At 45.4% G+C, this 25,126-nt stretch overlaps 1 pseudogene; it reads left to right on the plus strand.

Annotated features, from left to right (window-relative positions):
• Positions 1 to 6,436: 6,436 nt before the first annotated feature.
• LOC133884318 (aspartic proteinase oryzasin-1-like) lies at positions 6,437 to 17,955 on the plus strand (annotated as a pseudogene).
• Positions 17,956 to 25,126: the final 7,171 nt, after the last annotated feature.

Genomic DNA, 25,126 nt, shown 5'->3' on the forward strand with positions numbered 1-25,126 from the left:
TTCCTGTCTGAAAATGGGAGCCCCTGTCCAACGAAATGATCGTTGAACGCCACGGCAGATTGCTTTTGCTGAACTGTTTCTCTCAGGATGCCAATTACAGATGTGTAGGTTTTGCTGGTCAGATAGACCAGTTAGCTAGAGTACTCTGCATTTCACGCAAATGGGAGTACTTTGCTTTGAGCAATGACTCGGTCCTCCCATATTTTTCCTACACAGAAGTAACACTAACCTGATCAGAGATTAAAGTTTCGCTGAAATTTCACAATGAATGAAATATCTAATTCCAATTTTTTTTTTCACTTACACTAAGAACTCACAGAGCGGAGGACAAAAAATAACCGAAATTTGAGTCTTTTTACCGGTAAAAAAAATTTGCAAAATGAAATTGAAATCCCTAAACCTGATACAAGGTCATGGCCCATGCACTCAACAACGGAGGGATAATATTTTCAGACAAGGTACTTCAAGTACCTTGCAAGCATCGTAACACATCTCACTCCATAACAAATATGTTTAACTGCCTAGCCTAACTGATCCCACTCTAGGTACGTGATCACTCCGTTTTGTTTAGACTAACAAATATGTTTTGCTACCATACGAGCTTGCTATGCACTAGCTCTCCGCATCCGGGGCTTATCCGTACATGGCATTAGCCATCCGGATCGTCCCGCCGGGGACGTGGAGTGGGGCAAAAGATCACGCCTCCTGTCGTGCCCCCGAAGGCTTCCATGGGTGGGGTGGACCGCTCGATCGCTCGCTGAGGCTTGATCGGTTCCCCAACCACGGCGGCGACATGACGGTCGCAACTCCTGCCATTTGTGGGGAGAATCGTTGCTCTTCGAAGGCACCGTACCTGATCCAGTGGCCCCAAAATGTTACGCGTGCCGCCAACCTGCTTTTGCTCCGAGCCTAATGCAAGCGTACTACTGCTACGACCTTGTGCTCAGTCTCGTCCGTGGTCCGTCTATACGCCTCAATCTCCCCGGAGCGGCCGAGCGGATGAGTGCTTTCCTTATCTTTGCATATTTGATTAAGATCTAAATCCGGGCCAGTAAGATTAGCAGAATTTTTTTTTAAAAAAAGCTTTATTAATACTCATTCTTACATCAAGATGATACAACCATATAAGAGTTTACCTTCGGACTTCGGCCTGTATATTATTGAGATAGACACAATCACATATTAGAAATCAAAATATTACATGAGACACATAATACGAAGAAACACATCTCTTCTATTGAATACTGAAGTTGTTATGCTTAAGCTTGGATATGAATTTTAGATTGCCATCCAAACTAGATAAATAGCTCTCTGGTCACATGCTCCAGCCTCGTGCATGCTGGAGTAATCATCAATGCTCCTGCCTATGTAGTACAGACTATAAACAGAACTATTGTGTACAAGTAAAAATAATATATAGAAGAGAAACATATTTCTTTTTGTTAAAGACAATATCATTCTTGCATAGCTATAGTGCCTAACAAAATATGGCCGCCGCTACCATTATATAGCATTTCATAACTAAGACCTTGAAGTCAGTTCCCAAGCATGTTTTGAACGCTTCGCAGTTGGTAAAGATTTGATGTTACCTGGATTATAAGCCATACAGAACATGTGAAACGGCAATCAAAGAAGATGTGCTTAATTGTCTCAGATTTGTGACAAAAATAACATTTCTGATCTCCAAGCAATTGCTTTTCCTTAGGTTATCCTTTGATAACATAATCTCTTTTTTAAATACCAAAAGAAAATTTTAATTTTTAACAGTAGCTTTAAATTCCACATTTTATTCTTCTGGGTTGGTTCATAACCTTGCACCAGGGCCTTATAAAAAAGCTAACCGTATATTTTCCATTTTGGTTTTAGCTCCAATTAAACTCATCTTGGTCTTCCGACAAAGTGATCTTGGTTAAATGAGCCCTCAATTCATTCCATGCGATTAATTTGAAGCCATATAGATCCTACCTGAATGAAATATTTGTGGGAATGACTCCATCGCCTTAGCTATCAAGTCTTGTTTGCTTCGCACTATATTATATAGTGAAGGATATTCATCTCAGTGGTGAGTTGTCTAATCAAGTATCCTCTAAAATCTAATTTTATATTCGTCCTTTATATTAAAAGAATCATATATGAATATGATACTTTTCACTTTCATTAGTTCAGCCCAGAAGTGCGAGTCACTTAGTTTTCCTTCAACTTTTGAAATGGGTTTTAGCCACATGTATTTGTTTTGAATTAGTTCTTGTCATGTCTCATCCTCAGTTAGTAGCTTATACAGCTACTTACATAAGAGAGAGATATTTTGGATATCTAGATCCTTGATCCCCGATCCACCCAGATCTTTGGGTTTACACAAGATTTTCTATTTCGCCAAGCAAATTTTTTTTTACCATCGCTTTGGCTATAGAATCTTGATAAAAAAAAATAATCGATCCTTTTAAGCACTCCGTATGGGATTTGAAAGAAAGACATTATATAAGTGGGTAGGCTACTAAGAACTGAGTTTAGAAGTACCAACCTATCCCCCGTAGATAGGTACTTAGCCTTTCAACTGCTCAGTTTTTTTTATTCATTCCTATACTCATTTCCAGTCTGAGTTTAATAGTTTTCGATCTTGAATTAGGATATCTATGTACCTCATAGGTAAGTCTCCCATTGCACATCCAAATATGTTAGCATATTGGTTGGCCTTGTCTTGAGCCTTTGCAAAGAAAAATAATTCACTTTTATAAAAGTTTATTTTTAACCCTAAAAGATGCTCGAAAGCATAAAGCAAAAGCTTCATATTTTTGGCCTTTTCTAGGTCATCCTCCATGAATAAGATTGTGACGTCGGTGTATTGAAGAATTGATAGTCCACTGTCCACCAAATAGGGTACAACTCCTTTAACTTGGCCTGCATTTTTGGCTCTATCAATGATTACTGCTAACATATCAATGACAATGTTAAATAAGATAGGAGAAAGCAGGTCTCCTTGATGTAGACCTTTCTTTGTTCGGAAGTATGGCAAGTTTCTTCATTGACTTTTACTGCTCCGCTACCCCTAGAAATGAGGCTTTCTACTCATGTGCACCATTTAGGTGAAAATCCTTCCATTCAAAGGTTGTAGCAGGAATTGCCATTTAAATTTATCATGTGTCTTCTCAAAGTCATTTTTGAGATTTTTTCTAGATGTTTGGTGTATTGTACATATTATTTTATTTTTAGATATTGGCTTCCATATAATATATTAGATGTGGAGTACACTAATGTGTGTGTACAAAAATTGTGCGTGTGTATCGTATGTGCATGGTTACTATCGCGTTAAAGAAGAGGCTGATAATGGAAAGCATCTACAGTGAAGTAATGCCAAAGAGCACACTGGATAACCAAGCTGCAGTAGGGAGAATGGTCGATCCAGTGAGGGAAGCCATTGACCAAGCTCATGTGCAGGAACAAAGAATGTTCGTCGAGGCTGCGGCCATGGAACAGATCCGCAAATACTATTGGAGTTACAGAGGAGCAGGGAAAATAGTTGTTAGAGGAACAGCCCAGTCTAGAAATATTTAGATGATACACTATAGTATTACTATAGTTATTATAGTATTATAACCACCACGTGGTATGTAAATGGGTGAAATACCTGAAATACCTCTCTATGTATATGATTGTACCATAATATCTTAGAGGCAGGTTGGTAATTTCTCATTTCCCTTCTCTCTATAAATAAGCTCTCAAAGAGCAGGAGAGGAGGACCCCAGAGGTTTCCCCATAACACTGGCTTCATTTCTCTCTCGTTCTCTCCTCTCGGTTTACTGTTCAGCTCCAAGCTTGAGCCTCCTCTTATGAGCAGGACTCTCGTCGTATCTGTTTGGGGCACACTTTCATGCTCCAACAGCGCGTCGTCTATTGGGACTTCGACACAAGAAGCCATGAGAGGGGAGAAGTTGAGAGCATGCTAAGCAAGCACGATCGGAAAATCTAGCACCCTTGCAATACTTGAGCTTAGAGTTGAATACTGCATAGCTCGGCGCGCCGGACTACGCATGCCCCTCCCGCGAAACTAGTACACAACATTACCCTACAGTTGATCAACTATTCCATAGCCTCCAATTATAGCCCCTTTGGGATGTAAAATATGTCAAGGGCAATGGTCGTGCGGTTCTACGTGAGCAAGCCCGCCTCCCTTCGCAGCCTCGACAGTTAGTACATGGAGGCTGCAACAGTGTGGCTCCGCGCATACAAGTGTGTCGTCTCCCGTCAGACCCTCCATCATGTGCGGTAAGGCCCGAGGAGGCCCGTCACTGGGCGTCCCATGATGTCCTCCGTACGCTATGCGGAGGGTAGCTTTGGTCGCGTGACTCATCGATGGGCAGCGCACAATCCTGTAGACTAAGGAGGCTGACCATCGCCTCATATATACGCGTGCGTATAGCTCCGGACACTACTCCATGTGAAGGTGAGTGTGCATGAACCTCAGGAGCAATAAACGAACAAATAGAGTTGTGCTAGTTGCTTCTCCCCAGATGAGTATAAATCGCTAGCGTGTTAGGGGGCAGTCCCTATCCCCTCGGCATGGGTTCCCGGTCCTGACACACGCATGTCCGCAACAGGGCACGGTGTCGTGTTTGTTGACTAAAAGCCCCTGCGTTCACACCATGACCTAGGGATATTTGACCTCGGGGTGTAGGAAATAGTAATATATTTATTTGCTTAGCGTGCACGTACAGAGTGCCTATAGTTATGGTCTATGTCAGAGAGTGCATGTGGATGGTGCCGGAGGGTAGCACTTGACATTTGTGGCGTCCACCTATCCTGTCCACTGACAAGTTTATCTCTTTGTCAGAGGCACGCGCATGAGAGTATGGTAACCCAGCATGCCCATGTTCTCTGGGCCCACCTTGTTGTGCCTTAATAGATGAGTGTCGTGCTGCAGTAGCTTTTTGAGTAATAAGGCCTGGCGTGCGTTATACATGGGTAGTCTTTCTGCTCTTCACAAGCCATAGGAACACGTGTCTAGGCTCCACATGCATGAGTATTTATTGTTACTAGATGTATCTCATTTCGTCTCTATTGGCCCAACATGCATGCAGGAGATGAAAATCCAAGAGCTGGTGTCTACATCAGATGAGAAGGGAGTCCTTTTGCCGAGGTAGCGTACCTCCGCACAGCAGGCCAGCCCTCCAGCTCTCCTTTGCACAACAACCTTGCTCTGGCCCCTCTGCGCAGCAGTCGAAGGCCTGAGCTTCAACCGCTCTCCATGCCAGAGGTTGCGCTCCTCGCATCGAAGGTCATGCTCCGACCACCTCGCTCCGGCTCCTCGCTGAAAATCAATACCTCCACGCAGCACACACTCCAGCTCAAAGTCGACAGGGAGGAGGCCGCTCTCTTGAGCCAACGACTTACCTCCGCACGCTCCAACCTCCCATCCGGAGCCTACTATCCGAAGGTCGTTGTCTGGCCACCGGAGCCTCTGGCCTCCATAGCTCCGACCTCCAAAGTCTCCAGTCTCACCTACTCCGACCACCAAAGCCTCCGGCCTCCGTAGCTCTAGCCACCAGAGCCTCCGGCCTCCGTAGCTCCAGCCTCCGGAGCCTCCTGCCTCACCTACTCCGACCATCGGAGCCTCCATCCTCCGTAGATCTTGCCACCATAGCTCTGGCCTTGCCTACTCTATCCACCCGAGCCTTCGACCTCCATAGCTTTGGTTTTCGGAGTTTCCGGCTGCACGCACACTCCTCCGGCCAAGCCTTTTGACTCCGCGATAGTTGTCCAGGCTCGAGGCTGCTCCACCGCTCATGTTGTGAGGAGCTGGTGGAGTGGGTATCCACAACATTCTTCACATACTGCGGGACTGACCTGCCAGCGAGCTTGACCCAGGCGTCATCATTGCGCTCACCATCATCGAGTATCGCTGCGCCTACTCAACGTCAGCGGCGCTTGAGTGCATTGTGTACCTCATCGAGTTCGCATCAGGGGGTGACTCAAGCAACCACTTAGCTGCGCCCATGCATTCCACATAGACTACATCGACACTGGGCTCCACCATAACATCAGCTGCTCGATCTACCGCACGGTAGTCCCCGGTGGCCTGCTCCTGGTGTCCCGCGATGGGCACGAGACGTCCAGCCATGAGCTACAGATCGATGAGAGAGACATATTGGCACAATGGCATGGGCGACTATAGGAGCTTGTCTGGGTTCTTGACCAAAAGCGGCACAGCGCATGGGCCGATCCACGGCCAGAGGCCGCAGAAGGAGCCCGACACCTCATAGGCTGGTAGCAGCAACAACAATAGTGTTGCAAACAAAGGCGGTGCCGACAAGACGACCGGACGGCTTCGGTGACTATTGTCGTCGTTCGGAACCTTGGACTTCGGCCCACCCCGTGCTCTAGAGCTTGAGCTCCCGCCTCTGCGTCATAGGTCGTCCCCAAGCCACCGTCCACTTCCTCCATGTTGGGTGCTCCAGAACAGCTCTCGCCACCTCTGTGTCAAGCGCTCGATCCAGAACTGATGCTCCAGAACAACACCCTTTGGAACAGCTCCCGCCGCTTCCACGCCGGAAGCAATCTACCGGCTGCATCTTCGGCCAGATCCTTCAACGCCTCAAGTCACCCCTCCAAGCCGCCTCTCCGCGCTACTGGCCACCCGAGCCAGAGGCTCCTCTGGCACCGCTCCGAACCAAACCCTCTGGCCCATCTTCAAAAAAGTACTTAGCAGCACACAACGAATGAGCACATGGACAGCATGCAGATGCAAGTGGACAGCAACACGAGAGCGGTAGCAAGCACGTAGGTGGATGACACAACAACGATCAAACCTGCTGCCTCACTATGCCACAGGTCGCCCTGCACCAAAGGTCGCTCTCCGGCCACCTCTGCCTAGTTGTGCGTCCCTGCCAAGATACAGTCCCATAACTCTCCAGTCGAGTACCCGCTCTAGCATAGCATCTTGGGATTCATCGGCGCTGTCGCTGCCCTCCGCTGTCTCATCCCACTGGTCATCTATGAGGGCCTTCTACCAGACATACTTCGCATGGGGGATTCGCATGAAGGTATATGGGAGCTCGTGCCTAAGGTGATATACTGTCTTGCCATTCCCTCGTGCATGGCTCATGCATGTATATTCTCTACAAGCAAAATGCGTGCGTTCTATCACTGAAGCCAGCACAAACCGGAGGCCATGCTCATCGCTCAAACACACATGTCCAAACCACATATTCTGTGCGGTTGATCCCTTTAGCGAGCCGAGCTCACCGCACTGGAGGCCATGCTTTAGCCACCTCGTGCCGGGGCCCACCTCTGCGCAGGAGGCCAAGTTCCGTGCCAGACGTTGACCCACCTAGAGGCTACTTTCTTGTGGCAGAGTGCTGCGCTCCAGTCCATGTCACTGGAGTCTGCGCCCCACGCCGAAGGTAGCCCTGAGGCCCTCTAGGCTCCCCAAAAACTTAGACGGAGCCCCCTATGGCGGAGGCACGCTAGGCTCCAGCTCCACCAGGAGGCCCTGGTGGAGCAACCCCTCCGATAGACTAACCATGCGGGAGGTGAGGGCATGCTGGCTTCGAACCTCGATCAACCCGCCATGGCCATCCGGAGCACGCAGTCCTTCGATAGTCGTGTCACCACATGCGGGCGCGCTGGCTTGCTATCGCGGTCATCCAGGATGGCTTCGTGCGGCCAATCCATGAAATGTACGCCCCACCGCTTTGACCCTTACATGACGCTTACATGACGTACTAAGGGCCTTAGTTTGGCATGTGCTAAGAGTAGCCGTCAAACATAGCCATAAGCTTATGCTGCAATTAGTTATTCGCTGACAACAGTAGACAATAAAACTTAAGTTATATCTCTGTTCAAATAGTAGACATTAAAATTTAAGTCACACTTTTGCTCAAATGGCGCATAACACTAGAAAACCAACACAAAACAGAGATGTCCTAAAAACCTCTGCAACACAGAGATGTCTTGAAAACCTCCACCAAATAGAGATGTCTTGAAAACCTCAGCAAAACGGAGATGTCTTAAAAGCCTCCACAAATGAAGATATCTTAAAAACCTCCGCACACGATGATGTTGTGAGAAAACTCTCCGGCATCTTGAAGGTGATAGCCTCCATGCCGAAGAGGTAAGAAACCCTCCAGCATCTTGTATGACCTAGCCTACATGCAGGAGAGGTATGAACCCGCCGAGCCTCCAGGCTGATGAGGTATGGACCCACCGGCATCTTAAAGGCCTAGTCTCCGTTCCGGTGAGGACACAAACCCTTCAGCATCTTTAAGACCTAGCCTACATTCCGGAGAGGTGTAAACCCGCCAAGCCCCCAGGCTAGCGAGGTATGGTCCCACCAGCATCCTTAAGGCCTAGCCTCCATGCCGACGAAGACATAAACCCTTCGGCATTTTTAAGGCCTACCCTACGTGTCGGAGAGGTGTGAATCCGTCGAGCCTCCGGGCCGACGAGGTATGGACCCACTGACATCTTGAAGGTCTAGCCTCCATGCCGGTGAGGACATAAACCCTTCGACATCTTTAAGGCCTAGCCTACGTGCTGAAGAGGTGTGAACCCGCCGAGCCTCCAAGCCAACGAGGTATGGACCCACCAGCATCTTAAAGGTCTATCCTCCGTGCCAGCGATGACATAAACCCTTCGGCATAGTTAAGGTCTAGCCTATGTGCTAGAGAGGTGTGTACCCACCGAGCCTCCTGGGCGGCGAGTCTCTGTGCTGGAGCAGTGTGAACCCCATGGCATCTTGAAAGCCTAGCCTCCGTGCTGGAGAGGTCTAACACCTTACGCTCCAAAAAATACGCAGGTCACATCAAACTGCTAGCCAATGTAGACATCAGTTTTTCTCCCAACCAACGCAACTAAACACCCCTAAAGAATCGCATCCTCCAGCCACAAGCAATCGCAGGATGCGAGGGGGCTGGCGAAAAGGGGAGACATGCAAAGCGTTGGTGCGACCAAAATTGTAAGCCAAAAGGTAAAGTCAACACAGTACAATTTCATTCATACATATTCATACATCAGACATACATATACTCATACATTCATACATACATACATACATACATACATACATACATACATACATACATACATACATACATACATACATACATACATACATACATACATACATACATACATACATACATACATACATACATACATACATACATACATACATACATACATACATGTACACATACATACATACATACAAGCGTACATATATATACTCACAAGTGGTATAACCACATACTAATAGAACATGCTGATCCTGAACAAGTTGCAGAATTTTGCTATCCCTGTCGGAACACATTGTTTTCAACATAAGTACATGAACAATGCAAGAGCTGAGTTTCCAACAAACTTAAACAAGACTCGGAATATGTTGGCTTCGGACGGCTCTGCCTCTGGCATCCACCACTGAGGGAGTAGCATACTGCCCCCTAAGCCTCGCTGACAACTCCACCTCCAACATCCACAGTTGAGGGGATGGCAGATTGCCCCCCTTAGTGTTGCCATCGACTCTACCTCTTGCTTCTATCGCGAGGCTATGTATGACCCTACCTCCATTGGGCCCCGCTGCGGCTACCGTTGAGGGGGTGGCGGACTGCCCCCCCTCAGCATCGTCATCGACCTCACTTTCAGTTACCGTCGCAGGGGCTCCGAACGACCCTACCTCTATCGGGCCCCACCATGGCTACCGCTAAGGGGGTGATGGACTGCCTCCCTCAGCATCACTACCGACTCCATCCCCGATTATCGCTGTGGGGGCTCTGGACGGCCTCGCCTTCGTTGAGCCTTGCCGCGGCTACCGCTGAGGGGGTGGTGGACCACCTCCCTTAGCTCGCCGCAAACTCCGTCTCCGGTTATCGCCTCGAGGGGCTCCGGATGACCCTGCCTTCATTGAGCCTTGCCGCTGCTAACAAATGAGGGGGTCACATACCGCCTCCCTTAGCATCGCTGTCGACTCCGTCCCCAGCTATCGCCGCAGAGGGCTCTGGACGGCCCTGCCTCCATTGAGCCTCGTTGTTGCTAACTGATGAGGGGGTCGCGTACCGCCTCCCTTAGCATCGTTGCTGACTCCGTCCCTGGCTACCGCCGCGGGGGGCTCCGGATGACCCTGCCTCCATTGGGCCTCGTCGCGGCTAACCACTGAGGGGTTACGTACCGCCTCCCTCAGCATCGCCGCCAACTCCATCTCTAGCTACCGCATAGAGGGGCAATGGATGACCCTACCTCCGTTGAGCATCGCCGTGGCTAACTGCTGACGGGGTTGCGTACCGCCTAGCTCAACATCGCCGCTGACTTCATCTCTAGCTACCACCGCATGAGGCTCTAGATGGCCTTGCTCCGTTCAGCCTCACCACGGCTAACCACTGAGGAGGTTACGTACCGCCTCCCTCAGCATCGCCACCGACTCTATCTCTGGCTACCGCCACGAGGGGCTCTAAATGGCCCTACACCGTTCAACCTTGACGCGGCTAACCTAACCTCTAAGGGGGTTGCGTACCGCCTCCCTCAGCATTGCCACCAACCCCATCTCCGGCTACCGCAGCGAGGGGCTTCGAACGGCCCTGCTCCATTTAGCCTCACAGCGACTAACCACTGAGGGGGTTGCGTATCGCGTCCCTCAGCATCGCCGCCGACTCCATCTCTGGCTACCGGCGTGGGGAGCTCCGGACAGTCCTACCTCCATTGAGCCTCGCAGCGGCTAACCACCGCTACAACTCCATCGAGCTACAACTATGTCACCCTCGGTAGTGACGCTTCAGGTGGCGTGACTCCGTCAAGCTACGCCACTGTCACCACTTGGCACGTGACCTCGGTGAACCTCGTGGCATTTGCTCCTGACCAAGGGTGTCCACGCTGCAACAACGGAAGGCCACCCCAGATATCCAGACTTCGAGGGGACTGGAGCTAATTCATGGTGCATCCGCTCGCCTCTCAGAACCTCGGAACCAACGGATGAGGGGTGGTACTGTTGGGGGATTACCCTAGCCTAGAGATATTTAGATGATGCATTGTGGTATTACTAGAGCTATCATAGTATCATAACCACCATGTGATATGTAAAGAGGTGAAATATCTAAAATACCTCTCTATGCATATGATTATAACATAATATCTTAGAGGCAGACTGGTAATTTTCCCTATCCCTTTTCTCTATAAATAAGCCCTCAAAGAGAAGGAGAGGAGGATCCCGGAGGTTTTTCCCGTAACATTGTCTTCATTTCTCTCTCGTTCTCTCATCTCGGCTCACTGTTCAGCTCTTAGCTTGAGCCTCCTCTTATGAGTGAGACTCTTGCCATATCTGTTCGGGGCATGCTTTCATGCTCCAGCAATAGCAATTTACTAAATTACAATCAGGAGGACATTGTCATGCTGAAGAACTACATGAATGTGCAGTACTTTGGTCAGATTGGAATCAGCTGCCCGCCGCAGAATTCACCGTGGTCTTCGATACCGGGAGCTCGAACCTTTGGGTCCCTTCTGCCAAGTGCATTTTTTGGGTACCAATAGCTAATGCTTCTGTTGTTGCTACTGCTGTTGTTTTCTTTTGATTTTGGATGGTTGTTGTTAGGAAATAAGCCATCAGCGGAAGCAACAGATGGATCTACTGAGATGATGCACACGATCACAGACGACACCAGAGGCATGATATTTGTTAACAAGGTTCAGCCGAAGCCTACATCCCTGGGACATGACTACGGGCGCTCCTCCCCAACTAGCAACACCAACCACTTTCCGGGGTTCCCGTAGACTTACTTCCCCCTGCGAACCTATCGCTATGCCATCATAGTTACAAACAGCGGTTCTCCTCTCATATTTATGAGGAGGCCTAGAGACAGGAGTCCTACTAGGATTCCACTAGAGTCCTATTAGGATTCCACCATGTACCGCTAATACAACTCTAAGTCCTATACGTAACCAACTCCATACAATTATTCGACACATATCCAACAAACTCTACCTTGGCGAATAATTTTCGACCTTTAAGCCATCATGTGTGAATCTCCATGTACACCGGACTTGAGTTGTCGCATTTGCCGCTCAACGAGAGCTGCCCAATGAGTTTTACTCAGACTCACCGCTTTTCAGAGACTCTGCTATCCCTACAACTTCATACTCCATGACTCCACCTGCAACTGAGCACCTTTCTCTTCTATCAACACAGCCTCATTGAGCGAAATCAGATTCCTCTTTAGCCTTGACATATTGCCTGACTCCCCAATGCACATAACTCCATTATAGATCTCGATTTTGATAGTACCTTACTTCAACAGCACGGTAGCCCACGTCGTCATATAAGTAGATACAACCAGAATCACTAGACTTCATGAAGAAAAATTGTTCCATGTTGGGCGTCACATGAAATCCAACTGAATCCGACATCCACGCTCCTGATTGACTGCTTCTAGATACTGAGAACTTCACTATTGCTTTCCGAGTCATACATTGAAATTACCACAATAGCATTGCACTTTCACCTGACTGTTTAGGTTACGATTCTCTGACGTCTTACACCGTAGCCTCCTGCAGTCTCAGACCAACTAGATTACTCCAGTTGAAGTAAAGACCTCCACAATCTCTACTTCCTTCCAATTCAACCCTTGATGCATCTTCACGCTCATCGATCCACACTTCATAAACCCGTACATACAACTCGAATCGATCTGCACTCTTGCCGATTTGGAAGCACGCAAGCCCTCTCCAATGACATCCTGCATCCTGAGCTCACGCCATGTGTTGCCATGCCACAGAGAGTAACCACCACCAGCCTTCATGCTCCTATGTCGTTGTTGCCAGTCTCTTCATCTCTGCTACCCGCAGTATGACTGACCTGTCGCCACCAGCCTGTCCGCCCTGCACCACGGTATGTTCACCCTTCAAGTGAGCTATTCGTTAGCCATCCTTGGACTGTCTGCCATGTGCCTGCAAACCGTTTGGCTACCACCGTCGAGCTCTCATCAGTCGCTATGTGCATCACGACCGAACACCATCGATATCCTATGCTCATCATCGAGCACCGCAACACCGGCCTGAGGTCTAGCCAACCGGTCGATTGTCTCTCCTCCTTCGCATGTTGCAAAATTCATCAGCGTCTTTATGACCTCCTGTCGTGCTCCAGCACCTACGCACCTCATGCACGTTCGCACGACACACCTTGTCATCCAAACGCCAATCCATCTGACACCTGACCAAAACATTGGTCTCACGTTGCTAAATACTGAACCCGCTTGTCGTTGTCAAACCGCCCTTATGTGAACCAACCAGACCACGCCCATCACCAAACTATGCCCGCCTCTAGAAGCCACGTGTACTCGACCCTGACACCATCTCCCAACGGTCTCTGCGCGTGCTTAGGCTCCCATGCCTCTAAAATCGAAGCCATCCGAGCACACCAGCATACACACCGAATTGGTCTTGGTCTCTGTCTGTACTGTTATTCCACCTTCGGCCTGCATGGTCCAGCAACCACGTGGGTTCAGCTCCCATGCCGGACTGCCCAAGCCTTGGTCGAACCAAACAGCCACCAACTGGGTTCCAGCCGTGCCTCGTCCATGCACGCGCATGGGCCGAAGTGCCCCCATGAGCCCCATCAGCCGCACGAGCTGTCATGTTGGGCCTGTTCTGCGCGCTATCGTGTGCCCCGCTCGGCCTTGGCCACACCTGACAGGCCGACTCGGATGTCCCCGTGTGCTAGCCCACCCGGCCTCCGAAGCTGCGTCCTGCCCTGCCTGGGCCATGCAGGCTCTCGAGAGCCTCTCTCCGACTGGGCCATGCAGGTCGCACCCGGTCCAGCCGCGCTCTGCTCTGGGGCTAGCCATGCCACGCCAACTGCAGGCCACACCACCACGACGTAGTCGAGTCCGAGTCCAGCAGTAGCAACAATAGCAGCATTATACTCGAGTCCGAGTCCAACACCTCATGCCACGACGTTGTCTCGATACCGAGCTGATCGACCAACCCATCCCGGCCACCCATGCACCTGCTAACATCGTACTCACCATGGTCTGCGACACCTTCTGATGTTGCGTCGCACGTCCCAGCACCACGCGTTCGCCATTCGCCGGCCACTGCAGCCACGCCTCCTCGCAGGTCTCCGCACCGAGCCCAACTGCCAGTGCCGCGCTCGAGTCCCACACGAACACCCATGCGACCCTGTGTTCCTGGCCGCCGCGATGATTGCGCCGTCTGCACCAATTACACGCCTTGCGCCACACGTCTGTGACTTCTTTGTAAGAGCATCCGCGCTGCCCCTGATGAAATCTTTCGCCGGCGCTCATGTCGACTCGCCGTGACGGTACGCGCACCACTTGCGCGCACCGGCCACCATCATGCTCCACCTTATGCCGTATCTGCCCACACCGTCCGTGTGTTTTACAACGCCTTGTAGAAGCATAATCCTCGCGCCACCACATGATCTTCCATGCAACACCTCTAGATCCAATCCAACCATGGCTCTGGTACCACTTGTTAGGAAATAAGCCATCAACGGAAGCAACAGATGGATCTACCAAAATGATGCACACGATCACAGATAACACCAGAGGCACGATATTTGTTAACGAGGTTCAGCCAAAGCCTACATCCCCGGGACATGACTACCGGCGCTCCTCCCCAACTAGCAACACCGGCCGCTTTCCGGGGTTCCCGCAGACTTGCTGCCCCCTGCGAACTTATCGCTATGCCGTTATAGTTACAAACAGTAGTTCTCCTCTCATATTTATGAGTAGGCCTGGAGACATGAGTCATACTAGGATTCCACTAGAGTCCTACTAGGATTCCACCATGTACCGCTAATACAACTCTAAGTTCTATACGTAACTAACTCCGTACAATTATTCGACACATATCCAACAGTTGTCATGTTTGGGTTGTTGCTGATTTTTGGTTGCTCTGGGAACAGCTCTCATGTTTCTTCCATCCCAAGTATGACTCAAGACGTTCCAGCACCTACAAAGAGAATGGTACTATTCAAACCCATTTCTTTGCGTTTTGGAGATAAGATTATGATTGCTGATGGCCTGAGCACTCCATTTCTCTGCGCTGCTCAGGAACACCTGCTTCTATTCACTACGGCACAGGAACAATTGCTGGCTTTTACAGTGAAGATCAGGTCACAGTTGTCAATATAGTAGTAAAAAAATCAGGTGCTTCATCTGCCATTTTGTTATTTATGAACTTTATTTGACCTATGGAATGACATCACTGATTTTATTGAACTCGAATTGTATCACCCAGGAATTCATTGAAGCTACTCATGAGCCTGGTCTCACTTTTTAGCAGCAAAATTTGATGGCATCCTTGGACTTGGATTTAAGGAAATTTCAGTTGAAGGTTCAACCCCAGTTTGGTATGATAATTTCCATTGTTAATCATCTTTTTTTCTTCGAGCAATTGTTTCCAATGTTAATCGTTTTGTAATTTTTTTGTACCGTCGTATATTTAAATACTTGGTTCCACTTATTCAGGTCATCTAGTGTTTATTTACAGCTACTAAGTGCACCTTAGATTTCATGCCATGGATAACTCGTATCTTGTGCCAAATGTAAGAATCTGTTTAGCAATAATTAACTGACCAATGCATTTTAAGTTAAATATACTTTTGATTTCTTGGTCATGGTCTTGATAACAAAGTTTCACCCAACAAATATTTGTTCTCGGTAGCTATTCTGATGAACACTTTGTTGTTCATCAAGTGAGAACCCCATCATGAAGTTTGTCATACACTGCTTGTAACTGAACATAACTTGCAGTAATTGTTTTGTATTTTGTGGCACTTGACATCTTCAATGCCCTATCAGGTACAATATGGTTAACCAAAGTCTGGTGAAAGAACCTGTTTTCTCCTTTTGGTTAAACCGAAATGCAAACGAAGGGGAAGGAGGTGAAATTGTGTTTGGAGGTGTCGATCGCAACCATTACAAAGGCAGTCCATACATGCACCCGTGTTACTCGGAAAGGTTATTGGCAGGTTGGCCTTCTTGTCTGAACCTGCTATTATCTCCTGTTTCTAGTGAAACAGTAGAATCGTCCTCTACTAGTTAAGCATTAAAATAAAAAAGAAAAGTTTATATCAGAATATTACAGACCAAAAACAAAAATTAAGAAGAGACATATACAAGTTATTATAAAGATGCAAGCCATTGGATCATAGGATCCACTCTCTTTGTCTCGCACGTTGGATAACCATGGTGAATTACTTTTTGAAATTATATTTTACTATCTCTGTAGATGGATGCAAATAGTCTAAATGCTCCAGCACATTAGAGTAATGATCTCCGCAAAGGGAACATCTAATTTTTTTTCCTGGATAGCCTTAGAGTTTGAAAAGGACTCAGCTGCAGGTTTATTCGTAATCCAAGGAAGGCCCAACAATTTCTAGCAAAATTACAATGTTGAAACTGATGTGATCTACTCTTATACCAATTTTTCTTCAGAGTTTACTTGTTTTACTATTGGTACTTGCAGTTTGAAATGGGTGACTTTCTTATTGGTGGAAAGAGCACTGGTAATGCTCTCGTTAAGCTTATTTGTTGTTTCAGCCACCAGGTATACTTATAGTCGCAACATTTCGTTTCTCTGATAGATAATGTATGTCATGATAGGAATTTGTGTGGATGGTTGTGCGGTCATAGCAGACTCTGCAACTTCGTTGATTGCTGGTCCTCTAGTAAGAAATCCATAGCCTTCCATATGTTTCATCCTACCATTGATGTATTATCCTATGTTTATTCCAAATGCAATTAAAAAAACTCTAAACTAGTACTAAAGTATTGTCCTAGGATTTTTTTTTTTCATTTGAGTTCTCTGTACTGTGTAGGTTGCTATTGCCCAGATCAATGAACAGATTGGAGCTGCTGGGATGGTTAACCAAGAGTGCAAACAAGTCGTTGCTGGCTATGGGCTCGAAATGCTAGAGCTGCTGGGAGCTCAGGTTTGAGCTCTCTGCTTAGGACTTTTAAGTTCTTGACATCTACTGTTTCTACTACTTTATTAGAGAAATGAATACACTCTGTTCTGGTGGAGTCACACTAGTAATTCAACTTCTCTGGTTAATTGCAGACACCAGCAGCAGAAGTATGTTCGAAGATCGGGCTTTGCACATTCGATTGAACAGTGTTAGGTTTGTGAAATGATTGGAAAGCCTGGTTGTGGTTCTAAAGTCATTAGATTCCAACAAAGTCTTCTGTTTTTGTGTGTGCATTTAGATAATCTCGTATGCTTCTTCTGTATCATGCAGTGCTGGTATTGAGAGTGTAGCGGGATCTGTAGATGGCACGCCTGATGCTACATACAATGCATGAGAGATGGCTGTGACGTGGATGCAAAGTGAATTCAGCCAGAACAAGAACAAGGAGGGCACATTGGAGTACGTCAACAGGGTGAGGCTGTCTTAGTCACTAACTCGTTCTGTATTCATGCACCAAACATGTCTAACCAGAAGTGGACTTCATCGACAGCTTTGCGAAAGCATGCCTAGTCCTGTGAAATCACCTGTGGACTGTAGACACATTAACTCCCTGCAAAGTGTCGCATTCAGCATAGGTGGAAGGACATTTGAGCTCCAACCTGAGCAGGTACTGCATGCACTTACCTACAGCATTACATAAGCTTCGCTTCTTAACGGAGTAATTAGGTGCAACTAAAGAGTCTCACCAAATTTTATATGATCATCGTGTCGAGCAGTACATTCTCAAGGTTTGGCGAGGGATTCATGAGTGCATGAGCTGGTTCACGGCTTTGGACATTCCCCCTCCAGTAGGCCCTCTCTGGTAAGTTCAGTAGACGAACCTGGAAGAACTGCATCCGCTCCAGACCATGATTAATCCTTTTATGGTTTGTTTCTCATGAGATGTGATTTCTGATTCGTATGAAATTGATGCAGGATACTGGGTGATGTCTTACACCATCTTTGACTACGGCAAGATGAGGGTTGGGTTCTCAGATTCAGCATGACTGCATGAGAGACGAGCGTTTCGCTACTAGCTGCAGTATCTTCGATGGAGTAAGATCTGAAATGTGGTCGTTCGTGTATGTCTTATTAACAAACCCACATGGGCACACATTATTGTGCCTTACTGTTTATAGCTATTACATATCAACACAAAAATGTCGACCAATTGTGCTTCTGCTGCACGGAACGAATCATTTCATCCAAAATGGGCACGGACATGTACAAATAGATTACCAAAGTGTGACATTACTAGTGGATAATATTGTCTGTAATGGCTGAGTTATGTACAACATTGGCAAATTAAGGAACGAGGCACTACAACAAAACTCGTCATTTGCACCGGATCATTAGTGCCAGCTAGGCTAGAATTGGCACTAATGAAGTATTAGTGCTGGTTCGTAACATCCCGCACTCGATCAATGATTAAACTGGGTTGAACTGATACTGATACTCAGTATCAGTGCCGACTTTTGGCACAAACCGGAAAAGATACTTCAGTGTCGGTTGGTAACCATGAACCGATACTAATACTCAGTATCAGTACCGGTTCGTGTTACAGGTCGACACTAATAAATATATAGTATAATAGAGATGTCTTCTTCCCATCGAAGCTCGAACAGAAAAGAGAGAGAACTCTGTTCTGCTCGGCTCTTGCCATTTGTGTCCAACCTTGTGTTTTGAGACTTCAACATTTAGATGAATCTACGTGCACAATGTGCTCCAAGGTTAGTAAAATGATATATATTTCATTACTTAGATTTATTTGCTAGATTGCTCTATGTTTGAAAGTATGTGATTGCTCTATAATGATGAATTTTGTGAGGAGCTAGAGCATCAATTGAGCTATAGTTGAGTAAAAATTACAATTTTCTCGTTATAGGGCACATAGATATGATATGCATTTCATTTCTGGTTAGATTTATTTGCTAGATTGTTCTAGGTTTGAAAGTATGTGATTATGCCATGGTGACCTAGATCTCCAAATTTCTAGTAGTGATTTAAGGGGAAAAGGGGGGGGGGGTAAAATCACCTCTAAATAGATTAAAACATAGCTCCAAATTTCTAGCACTGAATTAGGAAAAAAGATTAAAATCACCTCTAAATAGATCAACATATTGAATTTAAATATTGTATTGTAGGGATGGCACGTCCACCCGCTAGTTGCAAGCGGACGCGGTAGCATTTAGAAGGTGGGTCCTCCGACCCAGGCCAAGTGCCGAAATTTAATGGGCCCTGTAACATGGAGCAATTAAGATATAAGGTAATTCAATAAATTAGATATGCATTTTGAAATATTACATGGTTATCAGTTCAATGATTTTTTAATGATTGCTAAAATGTAATGATAATCGTAAATTTGCAGATGGACTGGATATGGATGTACAAAGCTAACCGTCGCGACCCAGAGTTTTTTCATAGAGTTGAGGCTTTTTTTAGGGCTATCGCGGCATACAGGAAGCTAAAAAAACAAGCATGATGATCACTATATATGATGTCCGTGCGTTGATTGCAAGAATGAGAGGCAATTCTCATGCATAGAGCAAATCCGTACACACTTATTTTGTAGGTGTTTTAGGCCTAGCTATATCCGCTGGATCGAGCACGATGAACAAGAGGAAGTTGTGCATGAAGAGCAGGCTACGATCGAAGAAAACAGAGGCAACGATATGACATTGATGAAGACATCGATATATTGATGTTCAAAGATACTTTTGTCAGCAACGATGATGACGACCTAGACGAAATGCTGTGCAATACGGAGGGAGACTTCACCAGTGATAGACAACATTAAAAATTCCAGTGCATAATAGAGGACTATAAAACACCGGTGTTCCTGAGCTATAAGAAAAAGCACAACAAGCTGTATATTGTACTGACACTACAAATAAAGTATAGCAATGGTTGGTCTGATAAGGGCTTCAACGAGTTGTCACGATTCTTGAGGGACTTTCTTCCGGAGAGCAACAAGTTGCCTAAAAACACGTATCACGCCAAGCAGATTGTCTGTCCATTGTGGTTAGAAGTAGAGAAAATACATGCATGTCAAAACGACTGCATGTTGTATCGCAGCGGGGAAGTGTGTCATGTTTGTAGTGCATCACGGTACAAGCGCAACATTGATGATATCAATAGTGATAACATAGGGGAGAAGAGTAATGATAAAAGACTCCTCGCTAAGTTAGTTTTGTATTTCCTTATAATCTTCTGTTTGAAGCAATTATTTGCTAATAAAGCAAATACCGAGTTGATATGATGGCACGCTGAAGGGCGCAAGAAAGACAAAATGCGTAGATACCTTGCTGATGGAATGCAATAGAGGAACTTCGATACAAAATACAAAAATTTCAAAGCTGAAGTGAGGAATATATGGTTCGGATTGAGTACGAATGGGATGGATCCTTTTGGCAACCTGAGCAACAGTCATAGCACTTGGCATGTGACTCTCTGTATCTACAATCTTCCATCTTAGCTGTGTATGAAGTGGAAGTTTCTTATGATGCCTTTGCTTATCAGTGGGCCAAATCAACCTGGTAATGATATCATTGTGTATCTCTAATCATTGCTTGAAGATCTACTTGTACTATGGAAAGATGGCGTACGGGTGCGGGATGAATACAAACATGAGCATTTCACCCTACGTGCAATGCTGTTCGTAACAATTCAAGATTGATCTACTCTTGCTAACCTATTGGGATAGACTTTAAAATGCTACAATGGATGTGTATGGTGCTTGGATGAAACAGGAGGCTATGACTAAAGTACTGTAAGAAAATAGTCTACATGGACTACCATAGGTTTCTATGTCCGGATCACCCATATCACAGAAATAAAAGAACTTTTGATGGGACAGTGGAGACTCGTCAAACTACAAAGGTTCACACTGGGAAATAGGTATATAATATGGTCAAGAAGCTTAGAGTTGTCCTTAGAAAGGGTAAAGCTAGTACAAAATTCCCAGCTAGAAAACTCGTTCCTATATTTAAAAAAGAGATCAATTTTTTGGAACCTACCATATTGGAAGCACTTGATGGTCCGACATGCAATCGACGTCATGCATGTAGAAAAGAACGTGTTTGACAACTTAATCGGTACCTTACTAGACATACCTGGCAAAATAAAATATACACTCAATGCACGTTTGGACCTGAAAGATATAAAGCTAAGAAAAATTTTGCATCCTAAAATCCTAGGCAACATGGCAAACGAACTTCTCACAACTTGCTACACCCTAAGCAAGGAAGAGAAAATCAGCTTGTGCAGTTGCTTGCATTGAATCAAAGTTTCGACATGTTGCTCCTCCAATGTAAAGAGATTAGTGAACATAAAAACTTTGAAGTTAGTTGGCACATAGTTCCATGATTATCACATGATGATGATACAGTTGCTTGCTATTGAAATTAGAGGTATTCTATTGGATAAGGTCCAAGACCCAATCATAAAGTTGTGCTCGTTTTTCAACACAATTTCACATAAAGTCATTGATCCAAGCAAACTAACAAAGCTACAATAAGATGTCGTCCATACTATATGCTAGCTTGAGAGTATTTTTCCTCCATCGTTTTTTGATATAATGCCTCATCTCATTGTTCACGTCTTGCGTGAGATGAAGTACATTGGCCTTGTGTCTCTGTATCAGATGTATCATTTTGAAAGATTCATGTCAGTTCTGAAGAAATATGTTCATAACTGAGGTCAGCCGAAAGGTTGCATGTCCCAAGGGTGGGGAACGAAGGAGGTCATTGAGTTCGTCGTTGACTATATGGATCTGAAAGCAATTGGTAATCCTGCATCTTTCTATGAGGGAAGGCTAAAGGGGAAACGAACGTTGGGTCATAATACAATCCATACCAACGATTATATTTCATTCACCCAAGCACATTTCGCAGTTCTAAAACAATTAGTTATAGTAGGCATGTATATCAATATGCACATGCAAATGCTACGGTCTACAAATCCAACAAAATCAGAGGATTGTATCGCAAGAGAGCATAGAGGTAATTTCAGCAATTGATTACGTAGATACATGATAGATAAAGATACAGATGATATACTGTTGAAAATGTTGGCTAATGGGCCATCAACTACAATTCATACATACAAGGCATACGACATTAACGGCTATATATTTTATATGAGAGCACATGAAAACAATAGCACGAACCAAAATAGCGGTGTCTGTATTGATGCCTACAACCACGATGGCAACAGGGAGACCTACTATGGATTCATAAAGGATATTTGTGATCTTTAATATGAAGAAAAGTTGAAGACCCCCTTGTTAAGGTGTCAATGGGTCAGACTCCCAGGTGGAGTGAATATCGACAAGTACGGTATGACTACCATCAATCTCAAACTCGTTAGATACAGAGAAAAACATTCAAGCTTGCCAAAGATGTTACACAAGTCTTCTATATAAAGGACACAGATCCAACTAACAAGGGGAACATTATATGGTTCTTCAAGGAAAAAAAGATTGTCAGTGTTGAGGGTGTCGTCAACGAGGAAGACTATAATCAATTAGACGACTCATCTCCTTTCGGAGAGAATGTCGACGTGCCTCTTATTGATGACACTGAGGAACCTACCGACATACGCCGCTATCATAACGAAGCTATAATCGTTAAATGAAAGTAACTTTGATGTAATAATTAATTTAGGATTCGTTGTAATTTGTATCAAGGACATGTATTAAGTAAGAATATACTTTAATTTGTATTAATTAAAAAGTTCACAGTTATCATTTATGCTTTAATTAGTACAAATAAACCTATTGTATGATATTTATAGATCTAGTTCGTATCTTCTAAGAGTATGCTTAATTTCTATTAAGTAAAAAATCTTTAATTTTTATTAAACATATATATTATGTAACTAAGATATACTACACAAATTATAAACCTAATATAAAATAAATTACCTAATATACAATAAATTACAAACCTAAATATCCAACAAATTATTTCCTGTAAAAAAATAACGATTAAATACAACACAAATTATAGATCTAATATAAACCCTAATATACAATAAATTACAACCTAGATATACAATAAAATGTTTTGTCAAAAAAAAAGAAAATAATATCAATACCAGTTCTAGAAAAAAACAGGCACTAATAGTCCTAGCATCAGTGCCGGCTATAGACCACAACCGACACTAATGTTGGTATTAGTGTCGGTTGTAGACCACAGCCGACACTTATGCGTTATCCCATATATATCTCGGCACTTAGCCACAGTTTCTCCATTCATCTCCCAAAGCCACCGCCGAACGTGCCACCACCGATGGCGTCCTTAACGCCTCCCTGACAAGCTGACCTCCTCCCCGACGATGTGCCAGCCTCCAAGATCCCAACGACAAGGGCCCTGAGCACCTCCTCTGTGCCAACCTGCAAGATCCATGCCACCCCAAGCACCTCCTCCTCGGCGGCCTCCTCCCCGGCGCACCGAGCATGAGCCTAGCTTCGTCATCCCCGAGCTCCACTTCGGCGACCTCGTCCTCGAGGTCCACCCCGGTGACCTCCTTCCCACGCCACGAGCCCGAGCCAGGCCTCTATGTCCTTGAGTGCAGCCACACCGCCGTCGACTTCTTCGGCAAGGACCCGGTCATGCTCCTCCCACCGTAACTCTGGTAAGAACTCCACCACCCTTCTTTCTTCCCTAGACTCAGTAGCTAAGAATGGATGGATGGAAGATTTTCATGTGCCCCGCATTCAAGAGCCTAGTTTTGTCCAGTGGCCAAGGATGGATGGATGGTTGGATGAGCGTGCTAAGTGGAAAAATGATTTGGATGTTTGATACTTAATGACAGGAAGAAATAGAACTTTAACTCAGTGATGTACTGTTGTTTCTGCATGTTGCTTCCGCGTCTTGTTTCTTAGCTGACTTCAGTTGTCAGCTGAGGTAAATAAATCAGCTAGCAATCCCAGATCTTTCTTATGCCACAAAGACAATTGTTTTAGTTTGTTTGGGGTGGACAGCTGGCGGAAACCTGACCTCATGATCTCGTTAAATCTTTTAGTAGCCTGCACTGACTAAATAAATCACCGGAATGTAGTCATTTCTCAGGAAACGGTTTCATTCCAGCAAGAGCTGAAAACATTTCTTCCAAGCAGGGCGTAAAGAGCGGAACTATCCCAGGTGATATTTCTAAAATATGGCATGAGCTTAAAGAATTAAGACCACAAATCAAATAGGGCCAATTCATTTTTTATGTTCTGAGTGCCACAGAAAATTCATAGTAAATTTGATATCATTTTGAGCAACTAAAACGTTGGAACGTCATGTCTCCTTAATCATACCGGTAAGTTGGTTGCTAAACATGGAATAAATATTGCAGGAGGTACATGGTAATCTGAACATTGTGATATTTTATCTAGCGATAATTTGACCCTCCATTTGCTCTGTTTTTCTTTGGAGGTTATGGAGGAAGATATGGACATGTCGAAACAAAGCTGTAATAGTTAAATATTCTGATACCTGTCTAATATAATGTCTTATGTTCAGTAAGTTGATTATTGTGCAGGCACTGGCTGGTTGTTTGTGAGTTCGCTTGCACTAGGAAGATTTTAATATGCGTGAATAGATTATCATATTCATGATTCTAGTATATAATATTCTAGAGAGATTTGCCCCTGGTCATGCATGCATTGGATTGGTTCTCATGATCTCAGCTGAACAATTAATCATTCAGAAGCAAAAGAAATGAATCTAGTAATAAAATAGACGGGCAAATTTAAACCACCTTTTAACTTAGTCAAAGGTCTGGGCACATTTAAGTGTTGTAGTTTAGTGTAAGCACTAGTAATCGTTGTTGAATTACCGTGTTAGCTCAGTCATGATTAGTGGTGTTGGTCCCACATTAACTGCGAGCATGCTAAGTTGCTTGCTAAGTGTGTGCTGCTCTTTATTGCTATGATCACACTGATTGCTCTATAACAGTTGCTAAGGTGATGGCTAGCTTGGACTTGCAGGACAAAGGGCGCAGGTAGAGGCAGAAGCAGCATTCCACTTCTTGGCTTGGGTTCCATGACACTGCATTGCCTGATGAACCACTACCTTCTTTTCTTAACACTTTGCTCGATCATATTTTCACCCAGCTGCAAAGTTCGATTTTAATTATAAAATCTCAAAGCTTGGGTCCTCTGATTCAAGAAATCTTGAATTTTAACCT

This window comes from Phragmites australis, chromosome 1 (genome assembly GCF_958298935.1).
Source record: "Phragmites australis chromosome 1, lpPhrAust1.1, whole genome shotgun sequence".
NCBI classification, from domain to species: domain Eukaryota; kingdom Viridiplantae; phylum Streptophyta; class Magnoliopsida; order Poales; family Poaceae; genus Phragmites; species Phragmites australis.